Source organism: Elephas maximus, chromosome 1 (genome assembly GCF_024166365.1).
Source record: "Elephas maximus indicus isolate mEleMax1 chromosome 1, mEleMax1 primary haplotype, whole genome shotgun sequence".
Classification (NCBI taxonomy): Eukaryota; Metazoa; Chordata; class Mammalia; order Proboscidea; family Elephantidae; genus Elephas; species Elephas maximus.
In genome coordinates this window covers 111271826-111288250 of record NC_064819.1, presented here as the reverse complement: position 1 = coordinate 111288250, position 16425 = coordinate 111271826, and the positions used below count along the sequence as shown (strand labels likewise).

At 40.6% G+C, this 16425-nt stretch overlaps 1 protein-coding gene across 2 annotated transcripts in view; it reads left to right on the top strand.

Annotated features, from left to right (window-relative positions):
• The window catches only part of RCAN2 (regulator of calcineurin 2), a 355550-nt gene that overhangs the window by 15295 nt on the left and 323830 nt on the right, over positions 1 to 16425 (top strand). The window lies entirely within an intron of this gene.

The following is a 16425-nucleotide window of genomic DNA, read 5'->3' as shown; positions in this document are numbered from 1 at the left end:
TCTTGAAGTTCTAGTCTTCCTTCAAGTTCCATCTCTTCCAGATTCCCTCAATCCCTTAGCCCCCCAAAAGCCATCACACTTTGTCGAACCCTCATTTATGGCACATACATAGTCTCACTTAAATATCTCATTCACTCAGGTATTCATCCACTCATTCATTTATTTACTCCTTCTGTGTACCTGGTGTTGTCTTAGCCCCTGGGATATAAAGACTAATCCCTGTCTTGAGTGAAATTAGAGGAGTCTCTGGGTGGTGCAAATGGTTAACCTGCTTGGCTGCTAACCAGAAAGGTTGGAGGTTGAAGTTCACCCAGAGATGCAAGAAAGTCTTGGTGATCTGCTTACATAAAACAAGCCACTGAAAATCCTATGTAGCACAGTTCTACCCTAACACACATGGGGTTACCATGAGTCAGAACTGACCCCATGGCAACTGGTTTTTTGGTTAGACTTTAAGCTCCTCATTGGTTTACTTACACATCCCTCCTGGCTGGCAGTTGCCCTGAGGGTGAAGACTGTTCTACACATTCACCTTTGTGTTCCCTGCTACGCCTTCACAGTGGTTTGCATCTGGTGGGCACTAGCCAGTGGTATAATAAACTGATCATTGTATCCATTCTAAATAATTCAGAAGCACAAGACTGAAGATTTCAACACCTTCAAGTAGTTTTAGAGCTTTTGTTATTTTCACATAGGTGTTAGCTATAGACATAAGTAATTCTGCAAGATACGTATGTCTGCGTTCGTTTTGTGTTGTGTGTGTGTGTGTGAGTGGGCCTCGCTTTTTGAAAATAAGTTCTGGTGCAGCGTCTCTGTTACATAACAAAGTACCAAATGTGACTGATAACAGTGTCTGAGCTTCCCCCGGATGGACACATTACAGGCTGCTGTGTGGAGCTGAAATTGTTTTGAAATGCTTTTCTAAGACAGTGCCTCCTTCCCAGTTTTATGTAAAGCAACTGAGCAGGAACAATCGTGGGCATTTCTTGAGCACCCGGCACCCAGCTAAGCGCTTTCCATATGTTGTTCTCCCAATGTGAGGTAGGTTCTATTTTTATCTCTATTTAGATGAGGAGACTGAGGCTCAGGGAAGGTACCTTGCCTAACGTCTTACAAGTAATAAATGGTGGAAAGAACCGGTGAACTTATGTAACTTGCATCAAGGGAAGACCAAGTGGACCGTGTGGTGCACTGGTCTAGTAACGTTTAGCTTGGCTGTGAATGAGAAGCATGGCGGGAGGGCCCTGCTGCATAGCAGGCGTTGGGAGCTTTCTGGACTTCAGAATACCTGCCTTTCAGTTTTCAGTATCAGAGCTGTGATAGGACTGGCATGTTATTTTTAGCAAGACATCCTCATCTGAATATAAAGTCATTGTTTGTTTGAAGTGAATTGGCTTTATGATTTCATTTGTATTTGGCTAGAAAATTTCGTTGGAGTTCAGTGGTTTTAGAGGAGCTAAAACTCTTAAGAACTTTATGCTTAGTGTTATGTTTAAATATCATTGTAATAAAAACCAATGAAATGCTGCCTGGTCCTACAGCATCTGTGTGATTTGTGCATAGAACAATTGTGATTCATAGGGTTTGCATTGGCTGAGTTTTGGAAGTAGATCACCAGGCCTTTCTTCCTAGTCCATCTTAGTCTGGAAGCTCTGCTGCAACCTGCTCAGCATCACAGCAACGTGCAAACCTCCAGTGATGGACAGTGGCTGTGCATGAGAGGCATTTGTTGGGAATTAAACCTAGGTCCCCTGCAATGGAGGGCAAGAATTCTGTCACTACACCACTACTGCCCCCCTTAATGACTGTAGAAATGGCTTGGGGTGGTGTCTGACCTCCTCTAACTTCACAGAGGGGAAGGAGAATCAAGATCAACACCCCAAGGCTGGTTGCTATGAGGCAGAGGTCAGACATGCCTCCTCTCTCTGCCTCTTTATCAATTCTGACAAGAACTGTCCTCTGCATGGCACTCTCTCCTTCTCTGCTGAGGTTTATAATTCATTGTAGTGGCCACACAGAACTCATAGGCAACACGATTATGGGGTTTATCGAGGAAGTAACAGGTTACAATTCAGGTTCAGGAACGCTCAGGGTACAGTTCTTCCATCAGGACAGCCTCTTCCCGGCTGTGCTTGCAGGGACACCTCTCCCTGGCCCTCGGCCTCTGCCTAACCTGGGCAAGTGTTACAAAGCTCTTTTAGTTCTGCCCATAAGTGCCCAGAGGCACCCCACTCTGCCAGCAAGCCTCCTGCTGAAAGACCTTCAGCTTTTTTGCTCTGTGGGCTGGGATTCCTACCACACCATCTCCTGCTGTCGTTTTTCTCCCACCGCTTCTTGAGCTCTCTCTGTTTCTCTGTCTTCTGGTTCTAGGAGCTTCTTAGCGCAGGGATCTTGAGTCCAAAAGATATGCTCTCTGCTCCTGGCTGTTCTTCCTTGGTGGTGGTGGGGTCCTCTCTCCGCTCTGGAATTGACCCTTTGGTGGGCCACAATTGCCTTATTTGCAGAGTCCCAGCCAATCACTTGGGTGGGAGTTAGAAGACCATGGCTAGAAAGGCCACACAAAAGTGATCATCACACTGCAAAGGCAATATATTGGAATGTAAAAGATCTCTGATTAAAATGCCTTTGAGTCTGTCTCAAATGACTATATTGGTTACTTTTTTGAGTAAAGAAAAGGAAAGCTTCTGTTGAATACAGACATGGAGAGAGCAGGTAAGAAGTTATTGTGTATTTGTCCTTAGTGTTTTAGTATTGCTACTCGACGGCGGTGGGTTGGTGGGATAATCATAAGATTTCAGAGCTTTGGAACAGAGGACAGTGAGCTCTGATGGAAAGAGGAATTTTAATAGCTTGTGGGCCTGTGGTGTGGTTTATGGGCTGAGGGGTAGGTAGCTGGGAAGTAAAGCTGGCTTAAGAGCAGTGACAACCTTGGATAGCCTAGAGCTATCCCTTAAAAGAGGGGACGTCTGTCATCCTCTTTTTAAAGATATAATAATAAGTTTTCCTTATTTTAATAAAATGCTGGCACACAGAAGTGCCCAATAAGTGTTTGTTATCATTTTTGCTATTCCCTGCTTTATCTACCAAGGCAGCCTTCATGGTGCAGAGAGAACACTCTAGTGTATAGACTGGAGACTTGACAGAGCTGGACTTTAGTCCTGGATTGGCCCTTATGTCCCTCTGAGAGACTGACCCATCACTTAGCCCCTTTGGCCTCAGTTTCCTAGTTTATATCACTAAGGGGTTGGGCAAAATGAATCCTACAGTTTCATCCAACTCTTTCTTCCTTTGTTTAGTCTTTGCAATATATCAATATAGCATTCTTAGAGCTTTTATTTCAATGATGAGAATGACCACTGGGTTTTTTTTTTTTTTTAAATAATATTTGTGTTTTCAGTGAATGGTTACACAGCAAGTTAGTTTCCCATTTAGCAATTACTGCACGTATTTTTCAGAGACATTGGTTTCATTTTTCACATTCTCACTAGTTCCTTTCTGGGTGGTTCACTTCAGTAATCTGGTTTCCCTCTTCTGTTACCTTTTCATCTTTGCTTTAGAGTAATTGTTAGCCATTTGGTCTTGTATAGGTGATTTTTTAAAGGTGTGTACTCACTGGTAATATTCTTTATTTTATAAGCCAATCTGTCATTTAGCTAAAAGGTGCCCTCAGGGGGCAGGTTTAAGGCTTATGGAGTATCTGAGGATGACAGTCTTGGGGGATCCTCTAGCCTCAACCAATTCGGTAAGTCTGGACATTTTAAGGATTTGAGTTCCATATTTATTTCCCCTTCTATCAAGATCCACCTATAGCGGCCCTGATCAGAGTGGTCATTAGTGGTAGCTGGGCGCCATCTAGTTCTTCTTGTCTCAGGGTAGATAATGATATGCTTCATATAAACTTTTAGTCCTGTAGACTAGTTTCTTCTCTGAGTCTTTGGTTTCCTCCTTTCTCTTGCTCCAGCCAGGATGAGACTGATAGTTTTATATTAGCCACTTGGTGGTTTTTGAGTGTATGTTTTTATTGCTCATCTTTAAATGCAAGGCTGTTCTTAGGCAGGAGCTATGGGAATTCTTATTTTGATCATCTCTAATAATAGTCTTTCAGCTCCCGATAGCTTTTCAGGACATCATTGGGAAGAGTGGAACATGGATCAAAAGCTTATTTGGCGTTTTTAAATGTCTAGAATTTGCTATTTCATGGTAGGAGCTGTGATGATTCCTTTAGTTATTTTTAACTGTACTACATTCTGTAAGGGTACTTCCATCTTAAGGATGTCACAAGGGATGGATTCTACATCCTAGCCAGCTCTTCGACTCACCAAAGGGAGAGAGGACAGCACTGATTTTGCGGGAATCGATTAATTTTACCTTATTTTTACACTTTATGGGAATTCTGAGTGTGTTGTCCAGCAAATCTCTATTTTGTACATAATATTTATATTAATAGGTATCACTTATTATGTGTCAGGTATTAAGTTTTTTACCTATAATATGACATTTAATCGTCACAATACCATAATCCTTCCCATTTGACAGGCGATGAAACTGAGACACAAAGAGGTCAAATAACTTGCCCAAGGTCACACAGCTGATAATGGCACAGCAGGGATCCAAAGCCAGGTAGGAGGGCTCCAGCATCTGTGATCTTAACTCTGCAGGTAGTCCCCAACTTACCACAGGGTTCCAATGACTCCGTCATAAGTCAGTTCTGACGTTAAGTCGAATATCTCGTTTTTTTTTTTTAAGTTTTCATTATAATTGCCTTTTATTATCAGTATCTTTATACGTCTGATCTTTGTCTTTGGGGGTTGGAAACATTACATATAAACTTACAGATATATTTTAATACATACATATATAAAAAATACACAGATTATAAAATTTACTCTAACGATGAAGAAGAGTTGGATAACATTGGCATTTTGTCATTTGGGGTAATAACTCCACTTGTAGAAGTTTTTGGATCATCTGGATTATCCCTGGGAATGGGGATGGCGTTTCTAGTCAGATAATTAGTGAGAGTTGTCTGTATGGTCCTTTTCTTTTTTCTTCATATATTTCACGGTAAGATCTCACTGCTTCCTGTATCTGTCTGTCGACTTTAGCAAAGTGATCAGCATTTGGGTCCATGTCTTCAAGCAATAGAAGCCCCTGATTTAGTTTAGAAAAAACTCAAGCTAATCCTTTCACTGTAAAATTTTTTGACAACTTCTCTCCTTTCTCTTCCTCATTATTTATTCCTTTTTCAGCATTTCGTTCCTCTTCAAAATCCATTAAGTCCTGATCTGTCAGTTCCCCTTCTTTGTGATGTATGAGCTGTTCCACATCAGCGGTATCGAGTTCTAAATTCAGTGCTCTTGCCATATGGGTGGTTTTTCCACTGATCCCTTCCATCATATTATCCTGATGAAATGCTTAGGGTGTTTCACATAACTCAGCAATTTTTTCCACACCCCCTGCATGCATTTTCCTGTAACTTCCTCCCAGGAAGATGTACTAAGAATAAGTTGTTTTTTAAAAAAAAAAAGGACGGACCGTCATATATGCAGTTCATCATAACTCAAATACATCATAAGTTGGGACCTACTCGAATGAGCTTTTGCGTGTGTTACACAAAAACATTACAGACTGAGCAATTTTATAGATTAAGCCTTGAAGAGCTTACCAATAATTTTATCCCAAAAAGGGATCAATAAATGCTTATTTTTTTTGCTCCTGCTTTTCCCTTTATTGACTTGTTTTTGTCTGGTAATTAAACTATTAGGAACCCATAGAGTTCTTGTATTGTTAAGTTCCAGAGTTGGAGAAGGAGAAGGGGAAGACTTTATGAAATTAGAGATGCTACTAAGCAAGTTACTGTATCCTAGACATCCTTTTGCCTTCTTTAATACTTTCATGCCTTTTGTGTTCCAATGGTATGCAATAATCACTTGTTTAACAAATAAGTATCAACAGTGTATTCTGGGGCAAGGTAACACACACGATACATAGAACTTCCTACGTTCAAAGGTTTTACAGTCTTTGAGGGCTAGCACTGTGTTTTCTGACTCACCATTGCATCCTGCATGCCGAAGAGCCTTGCACATAGCACGCCCTCTAGAAGTAGTATTGGAATTTTTGGATTGATTAAAAAAAGATTAGGTGACTTTAAATAGCATTTTAATTATACGATTTCTAATATTCACTGGGGAGCTCTGGCGTTATAGTGGTTAAGGGCTCAGCTGCCAACCAATAGGTTGGCACTTTGAATCCACTAGCAGTTCCTTGGAAAGCCTATGGGGCAGTTCTACTCTGTCATAGGGTCACTATGAGTCGGAATCTACTTGACGGCAACGAATTTGGTTTGGTTAATATCCACTGGAGTGTTTCCTATCTAATCATCAAAATAATGTTTAGTAACGTTTTTGATGATTTGTTTCACTCCATGCATGCCAGTGAACAACAACCAAAAAAAAAAAAAACTTTTTTTTTTTTTTTTGGACAAAAAGGGAATCAAGATTCAGGGGATGTTCAATATAGTCCTGGTTCTGTTATTTTAGCTAAAGACTCTGACTCTCTCTCACCTTTAGTTTTCTACTTTTGTCAAATGGGAATTAAGAAAACTGCCTTGGTGAATTTATAAGGTTGCGGGGAGGGTTAGATGACATAATAACTTTGATTATGAGAGATTAAAGGCATTATTTATTTCAGCATCAGCAACCAGTGTTCTCCCATTATCAACTCCCCAATCTTTAATAGCGTCATTTAGCCCATTGCCATACTTCCTCTTTGGCTTCAACTTTAGAAAGGGAGTTCATGGGAATACTTGTTAGATGAACAATGAAAAGACCAAAGAGAAAGAAGACCTTTTTTGTGTGATTCATGACATCCCCATTTTACCCTAAAAGTCATGGGGCCAGGTGTCAGTCGTGAGGCCAGGTGTCATGGCTGTTTTTGTTGTTGTTCATCAAGTCTATAGTGTTGTTGTTTCTTGCTGTTTAGCTGATTCCAACTCATGCTGACCCCATGTGTGAGCACAGTAGAACTGCTCCACAGGGTTTCCAAAGGCTTTGACCTTTTGGAAGAAGATCGCTAGGCCTGTCTTCAAGGGCCTCTGGGTGTGTTCAAACCATCAGCCTTTCAACTAGTAGTTGAGTGCTTAGCCATTTGTGTCACCCAGGGACACCTAAGTACATAGTAGTCCCTCAATAATTGTTTGTTGAATGAATAAATTAATAATTCCCTAACTCCCAGATTAGATCTTAGTCATTCTGTTCTTCACAGGATCACAAGCAACAGTCATCAGATGAAGGAGAGTTTTAACTACTTTAATATAATTATAGAAACCAACCAGAGTGGAGAGAGAGAAGTAATGTCGTGAAATAAATTTGAAGTTGAAATAGCTAAAGAATGTCTGAATTACAGTTGTTCTGCCTGTTTGGAAAGAAGTGAAGCCTTGAAAATCATCCTTAAATTCCCTTCACATAGATGGACACTGGAGAAGGGAGGAGGGGAGTAGCTGGTCTTCAGCAGAACTGCTCTCATCTCCTTTCAGTAAAAAGCACCCCCCACTGCCCAGTGGACTTAACAATTCACTGTCTACCTTACGTTAAAAATAAACCACAGCTCTGTATTGTCAATAAATTAGTCAGCCTGGCTTTCAAACCACCAGATGCTTGCTCAAATGAGCATTTCTTGAAAACAGCATAAAAGATGCTTTGAGGACTTCCTGTCCATGCTTATCCTTGGCTTCTGCTGTAGAAGTACTGGAAGACAACATGCAACTCCTAAAGGATTTCTTTAGCTAATAGTCATAGCTCCCTGGGTGGCACAAATGGTTTGCGCTTGGCTACCGACTAAAAGAATGGCAATTTGAATCCACCCAGTGGTGTCACAGAAGAAAGGCCTGGCGATCTACTTTCATGAACCCACAGCCATTGAAAACCCTATGGAGTATAGTTCTACGCTGACACACATGGGGTAGTTACGAATTGAAATCAACTTGGTGACAACAGCTTTGGTTTTTGGTTTTAGCTAATAGTCACAGGGAGTCCTGAGAGTCATAGGGACCCCTGAATCCTTGGTCATGTGCAGAATGGTCTCACCTCACATCTAATTTCCAGGTGACCAACAGGTAGTTATTGACGTCCCTTAAGGACATGTGCTAGGTGATAGGGATGAAATCTGGGCCCAAACCATGCCCATTCCATGGTCAAAACCCTGGTGGTGTAGTGGTTAAGAGCTACAGCTGCTAACGAAAAGGTCAGCAGTTCGAATCCACCAGGCGTGCTTTGGAAACTCTGTGGGCAGTTCTACTCTGTCCTGTAGGGTCACTATGAGTTGGAATCAACTTGATGGCAACGGGTTTGGTTTTTGTTTTCTTCGTATTGGAACACTAATTGAAGCAAAGGTAAAAGAAATATTTAGAACTACTTGGGGGATAATGATGTTAGGTGCAAGGGGGTGGGGGAGCTAAAGCCAAGAACAGCACTGCAGTATCAGGTGGGTTTTGAGGTTATTCAACTCCAAATGATGCGGATGCTTGTCAGAGCTTTCTGAGGATTTTTTGAAACTCGCTTTAACATCAGTGAGATAGTTTTCAGATATTTACCTATACAGAGAGGAGACATTTTCAAAGCTTCTGGGAGATTCTGATATAAAGAAATAGAAAAGTAATTTTAATCTATTATTGTCAGAAATTGAACAATGTCACAAAACACCTGAACAAATCCTTGGAAATCCCCAACTGTGCCTAAAAGAGCTCCCTGTTTTGTGAAAGAAAAATGTGAACATTAAAATAATAAGAGATTGTGTTCACCTAGAGGAAAATAATACTTGACTAACTCCTGAGGATGTGGCAGGGCTTTGGTGCATCACTTCTCAAAAGAAAATTCACCACCTCCTATGCCTGTGTTTCTGTCCCAGCTTCTTACTCCTGAATCCTGTTCAATTTATCTTTTGTTTGTCCTTTTTGGAACTCTTCTACTGAAGGTCATGAAACTCCCAAACAGGAAATCAAAGTTTTTTTCTGAGTCGCCATCTTTCCTAACTTTCACTTAGCACGAACACCATTGGTCATTCTTCGTTTCCTGAAACTGTGTCCTTTGGCGTCTATGGGTGATTTTCTTCTGGTTCACTTCCTCTTCCATGTCTATCCCTTTCCCCCTTTCCAGTTCTGCCATTACTTACTTCTGAAGAATGTTGTTGATGGCCGCATAAGTGGTCTCCTAGCCATCTTCCCCTCTCAACTCTTTGCTGAGCTGCTAGGAAACTTTCTTAAAAGGAATTTCTGATGATAGTACTCTCTGCTTCAATATCACTCCGTACCCCATCCTTTACATGTTCAATTACAAACAGACTTTTGCATCTCTAAAAGTACGTGGCAATATAGCTTCATCCAACCTCTCTAAGCTAATCACCAAATATACCTCTCCTGCCCCCTCATGTCAGTGTGGACTCCTATAATTTTCCAAATATGCCCTGAGCTCTCCCACCTCCATACATTTGCTCAAGATTTTCTCTCAGCCTGAAATATTCTCCCTTCTGCCTACATCCTTTCTCCAAGTGTCTACTGAACTTGTCATCATCTATTCCGTTTATTCTCCAGCACTACCTGCTCATGAATCATTTCCTGATTACCCACTCCAGGTGAATCCCTTCCTCCTTTTACTACTTGTGTTTCTTCCTTTTTTTTTTTTTTCCTATTGTACTTTAGGTGAAGCTTTACAGAACAAACTAGTTTCTCATAAAACAGTCAGTACACACATTATTCTGTGACATTGGTTAACAACCCCACGACATGTCGACACTCTCCCCTGTCAACCCCGCATTCCCCATTGCTTCGTTCTTTGGGCCTGTTCAACCTTTGGCTGAAGAGTGAACCGCAGGAGTGACCTCATTTCTGAGCTGAAAGGGTTTCTGGGAGCCATAATCTTGGGGTTTCTCCAGCCTCTGTCAGGCCAGCAAGTCCGGTCTTTCTTTTTGAGTTAAAATTTTGTTCTATATTTTTCTCCAGCTCTGTCTGGGACCCTCTATTGTGATCCCTGTCAAAGCAGTCAGTGGTGGTAGCCGGGTATCATCTCGTTGTTCTGGACTCAGCCTGGTGGAGGCCATGGTAGATGTGGTCCATTAGTCCTTTGGACTAATCTTTCCCTTGTATCTTTAGTTTTCTTCATTCTTCCTTGCTCCCAAAGAGGTGAGACCAGTGGAGTATCCTAGATGGCTGCTCTACAGGCTTCTAAGACCCAAGGAGCTACTCACCAAAGTAGAATGTAGAACATATTCTTTATAAACTATGTTATGCCAATTGACTTAGATATTCCCGAGATCATGGTCCCCACAGCCCTCAGCCCAGCAGTTTGGTCCTTCAAGGAGTTTGGATGTGTCTATGGAGCTAAAAAAAAAAAAAAAAATTTTTTTTTTGTGGAGCTACCATGACCTTGCCTTGTACAGATTATGCTGGCTTCCTTTGTATTGTGTACTGTCTTACCCTTCACCAAAGTTTCCATTTATCTATTGTATATTAAGTGTTTTTCACATACCCCACCCCTCCCCTCTCTCATAACCATCAAAGATTGTTTCTTTTTGTATGTAAACCTTTTCATGAGTATTTGCAGCAGTGGCCTCTTAAAATATTTGTTCTTTTGTGATTGACTTATTTCACTCAGCATAGTGTCCTTGAGATTCATCCATGTTAGGAGATGCTTCACCGATTCATTGTTGTTCTTTATCCTTACATAATACTCCATTGTGTGTATGTACCACAGTTTGTTTATCCATTCATCTGTTGATGGGCATCTCGGTTGTTTCCATCTTTTTGCTATCATGAACAATGCTGCAGTGAACACGGGTGTGCATATGCCTCTCCGTGTGCTGACTTTTATTTCTCTAGGATACATTCCTAGGAGTGGGGTTACTGGATCATATGGTATTTCTATTTCTAGGCTTTTTTTTAAGGAAGCAGCATATCGTTTTCCAAAATGATTGTATCATTTTGCATTCCCACCAGCAGTGTATAAGGGTTCTGATCTCCCTGCAGCCTCTTCAACATTTGTTATTTCCTGTTTTATTGATTCGTTCCAACGATGCTGGGGTGAGATGGTATCTCATTGTGGTTTTGATTTGCATTTCTCCAATTGCTGGAGATTGTGAGCGTTGCCTCATGTGTCTCTCGGCTGCTTGAGTGTCTTTATTGGTGAAATGTGTGTTCATTTCCTTTGCCCATTTTTAAATTGGATTATTTGATTTTTTGTTGTGGAGGTGTTGGATTTTCTTGTAGATTTTAGAGACCTTTACTTGTGTTTCTTCTGGTTACCACCTCAGTGCTCCCTTCATCCTGAGCCTGTGTGTTCCTGAGTAACCATGGTGCCTTTTCTCTACAAAGAAGCCCTGGTGGCCGCAATGTTAAATGCTTGGCTGCTAACCGAAAGGTTGACACTTAGAACCCACCCAGAGGCTCTGCAGGAGAATGACCTGGCGTTCTGCTCCCATAAAGATTACAGCCTAGGAAACCCTTTGGAGCAGTTCTACTCTGTCATATGGTGTCGAAATCAACTTGACGGCAAACAACTTCTCTACCACCTGCTCAGAGGCTGTCCAACTCTGAGTCAGTTTTAAAGGAGGAATATATGAGTTTGCCTACTATATTAAAAAGTTAAAGTGTTATTTTATTTATACATTTTTTTCCTCATTCTTTTCATAAGTACTGTGTAAAGAGTACCCTTGTTGTTTTTAGGTGCCGCCGAGTCGATTCCGACTCATAGTGACCCTACGTACAATAGAATGAAACACTACTGCCTGGTCCTCCACCATCCTCACAGTTGTTTTTATGCTTGAGCCCATTGTTGCAGCCACTGTGTCAATCCGTCTTGTCGAGGGCCTTCCTCTTTTTCTCTGACTCTCTCCTTTACCAAGCATGATGTCCTTCTCCAGGGACTGGTCTTTGCTGATAACACGTCCAAAGTATGTGAGATGAAATCTCACCATCGTCGCTTCTAAAGAATGAATTTACAAAAGAAAATAGTTTAATCCCCGTGGATATTTTTAATAAATTATTCAGACCTGAATGGTACCCAGCAGTCTTTTATTAGCCACTATAAAAATATTTCAGTGATTTATCTGACAATTATCATGTTAAAACAACAACAACAAAAAACAAAACAAACAACCAAAAAAACCCCAGTTAGTTTTAGCTAGCAACATGTAGTTTCATCTGTGAAAATACTGCTGAGGGCATAAACTGGCTGAGCGTATACTGAACTAGCACTGCCACTGGTACGTTTTATAAGCTGTTGTTATTCACGTTTGGTTCCTAGTGATGAAGAAGACTGATGAAGCGTTCCATTCATTAGAGTACTGAGATTTTGTTAGTGGTTTATAAACCCTAGTTTATTGTTAAAAACAGTAACGAGTAGGAAAAAATAGCCCAGGTAGCCAGTTAAACAATTTAGTTCACTAGACATTTACTGAATGCCAGTTGTATGCTGGTGTGTGTGTGCATATGAGCCCACGCCTGCACACACACACGCATGTGTGTGTGTATGATGTAATCCTTGCTATTGAGAAGCTATAGAGTGGATTATCGTGGAGGATTAAACAGTATATCATAAGATATGGTGTATGGATAAAGGAAGGACAGCATTCCTATGCTTTAGGGGTTTGCAAATTAATGGGAAAACACATAAATGTATAAGTCCATTCAAACCTGAGTTATAGAAATAGACATGCATGCATACAACTAATCAGCAAGTCGACATATCACTCCTAAGTGTTCTGGGTTTTGGAGCTCAGGAAAATCACATTGTCATTCAGAGGTGATATATATATATGTGTGTATATATATATAAATATATATGTACATACATGGAAACCCTGGTGGTATAGTGGTTGAGAGCTATGGTTGCTAAACAAAAGGTCTGCAAATTTGAATCCACCAAGCGCTCCTTGGAAACCTTATGGGGCAGTCCTGCTCTGTCCTATAGAGTTGCTATGAGTCGGAATCAACTCGACAGCAACGAGTTTGGTTATATATATATAACAACATATATATATATGTTGTTGTTAGATGCCACCCAGTTGGTTCTGACTCATAGCGACTCTGTGTAGAACAAAACAAAACACTGCCAGGTTCTGCGCCATCCTAAACAATTGTTTTTATGCTTGAGCCCATTGTTGTAGCCACTGTGTCAGTTCATCTTGTTGAGGGTTTTCCTCTTTTTTGCTGACTTTCTACTTTACCAAGCATAATGTCCTTCTCCAGACGCTGGTCCCTTGTGATAACATGTCCAAAGTATGTGAGATGAAGTCTCACCATTCTTCTAAGGAGTATTCTGGTTGTACTTCTTCCAGGACAGATTTGTTTGTTTTTCTGGCAGTCCATGGTATATTCAGTATTCTTCACCAAGACCATAATTTAAAGGCATCAGTTCATCTTTGGTCTTATTTATTCATTGCCCAGCTTTCACACGCATATGAGGCAATTGAGAACTCCATGGCTAGGGTCAGGTGCACCTTAGCCCTTAAAGTGACACCTTTGCTTTTTAAGACTTTGAAGAGGTCTTTTGCGGCAGATTTGCCCAGTGCAACATGTTGTTTGATTTCTTGACTGCTGCTTCCATGGGTTTTGATTGTAGATGCAAGTAAAATGAAATCCTTGACAAGTTCAGTCTTTTCTCCGTTTATTATCCAGTCATGAGGATTTTTGTTTTCTTTGTGTTAAGGTGTAATCCATATTGAAGGCTGTAGCCTTTGACCTTCACCAGTATGTGCTTCAAGTTCTCTTCACTTTCAGCAAGCAAGGTTGTGTCCCATCTGCATATGGCAGGTTGTTGGAATTCCATTCTTCGTAATGTCATCCATAATTTTTTATGATCCACACAGTTGAATGCCTTTGCTTAGTCAGTAAAACAGAGGTAAACATGTGTCTGGTATTTTCTGCTTTCAGCCAAGATCCATCTGACACCACATGTTTGTCAGTTTGTCGTACTGTGGTGGCTTGTGTGTTGCCGTGATGCTAGAAGCTATGCCACCAGGTATTTCAAATACCAACAGGGTCACCCATGGTAGAAGGGTTTCAGCTGAGCTTCCAGACTAAGACAGATGAGGAAGAAGGATCTGGCGGTCTACTTCTGAAAAAATTAGCTAGTGAAAATCTTATGAATAGCAGCAGAACGTTCTCTCATATAGTGCCGGAAGATGAGCTTCTCAGGTTGAAAGGCACTCAGAATGTGACTGGGGAAGAGCTGCCACCTCAACGTAAAGTCGATCTTAATGACATGGATGGAGTCAAGCTTTCGAGACCTTCATTTGCTGATGTGGCATGATTCAAAATGAGAAAAAACAGCTGTAAACATCCATTAATAATAGGAACATGGAATGTATGAAGTGGGAATCTAGGAAAATTGGAAGCTGTCAAAAATGAAACGGAACACATAAACGTTGATATCCTAGGCATTAGTGAGTGAAATGCACAGATATTGACCATTTTGAATCAGACAATCATATGACCTGCTATGCCGGGAATAACACATTGAAGAAGAATGTTATCAAGTTCTTCATCAAAAAGAACATTTCAAGATCTATCCTGAAGAACAATGCTGTCAGTGACAGAATGATATCCATATGCCTTCAAGGAAGACCAGTTAATATGACCATTATCCAAATTTACGCATCAACTATTAATGCCAAAGATGAGGAAATTGAAGATTTTTACCAACTTCTGCAGTCTGGAATTGATCAAGTGTCCAGTCAAGATGCATTGATAATTACTAATGACTGGAGTGTGAAAGTTGGAAACGAAGAAGGAACAGTAGTTTGAAGATATGACCTTGGTGATAGAAATGATACTGGAGATCACATGATAGAATTTTGCAAGACCAACGACTTCTTCTTTGCAAATACATTTCTTCACTAACTTAAATGGTAAATATACACTTGGACCTCACCAGATGGAATACACAGGAATCAAATTGGCCACATCTGTGGAAAGAGATGATGGAAAAGCTCAAAATCATCAGTTAGAGCAAGGCCAGGGGCTGAGTGTGGAACAGACCATGAATTGCTCATATGCAAGTTGATGTTGAAGTTGAAGAAAATTATAACAAGTCCACGAGAGCCAGAGTATGACCTTGAGTGCATTCTATATGAGTAGTAGACTTGATTCACTAAACAGTGATGACCGAAGACCACAGGAGTGTGGAAGGACATCATACTTGAAGAAAGCAAGAGGTCATTAAAAAGATAGGACGGAATGAAAAGACAAAATAGATGTCAGAAGAGACTCTGAAAGTTGCTCTTGAATGTAGAGTAGCTGAAGAGAAAGGAAGAAATGATGAAGTAAAAGAGCTGAACAGAAGATTTCAAAGGGTGACTCAAGAAGACAAAGTAAAGTATTATAATGAAATGTGCAAAGACCTGGAGTTAAAAACCAAAAAGGAAGAATACGCTCAACATTTCTCAAGCTGAAGGAACTGAAGAGAAAATTTGAGCCTGGAATTGCAATATTGAAGGATTCTACGGGGAAAATATTAAATGACGCAGGAAGCATGAAAAGAAGATGGAAGGAATACACAGAATCACTGTATGAAAAGGATTTGGTCCACGTTCAACAATTTCCGTAGGTAGCATATGATGAAGAACTGATGATACTGAAGGAAGAAGTCCAAGCTGCACTGAAGGCATTGGCAAAAAACAAGGCTCCAGGAATTGACAGAATACTATTGAGATGCTTCAGCAAACAGATGCAATGCTGAAAGTGCTCACTTGTCTGTGCCAAGAAATTTGGAAGACAACTACCTGGCTAACCGACTGGAAGAGATCCATATTTGTGCCCATTCCAAAGAAATCTGATCTAACAGAATGAGGAAATTATGGAACAATATCATTAATACCACACACAAGTAAAATTTTGCTGAAGATCATTCAAAATCGATTACAGCAGTACATCGACATAAAATTGCCAGAAACTCAAGCTGGATTCAGGAGTGGATGTGGAAGGAAGGAGATCATTGCTGATGTCAGATAGATCTTAGCTGAAAGCAGAGAATACCAGAAAGATGTTTACCTGTGTTTTATTAACTATGCAAATGTATTTGTGTGTGTGTATATACATATGTATAGATACACATGTATATGAACATATATAGTATATACATACACACACACACACGTATGTATGTATATATAATCATCTGGAAAACTAGGGATTCAGAGTTTAAGCTTGGTGCTGAGTTTTGTCCTGTGAGGACTTTCACTCCATCAGGGCTACCAAAAGCTACCCTAAGTAGCTGTGGTCTGGGTGCAAATCGTCACCTCTTATTATTTCAGGAGAGAGTCTCCTCAGATTGATTGGCTTAACTCAATTGGAATAATCCTCTGGGTTCCTTCTTCCAAAGAGGTTTATGTATCTTGGAGTGGGCTAGGACCAAGATTGAGTTTTGATTTTTCCAT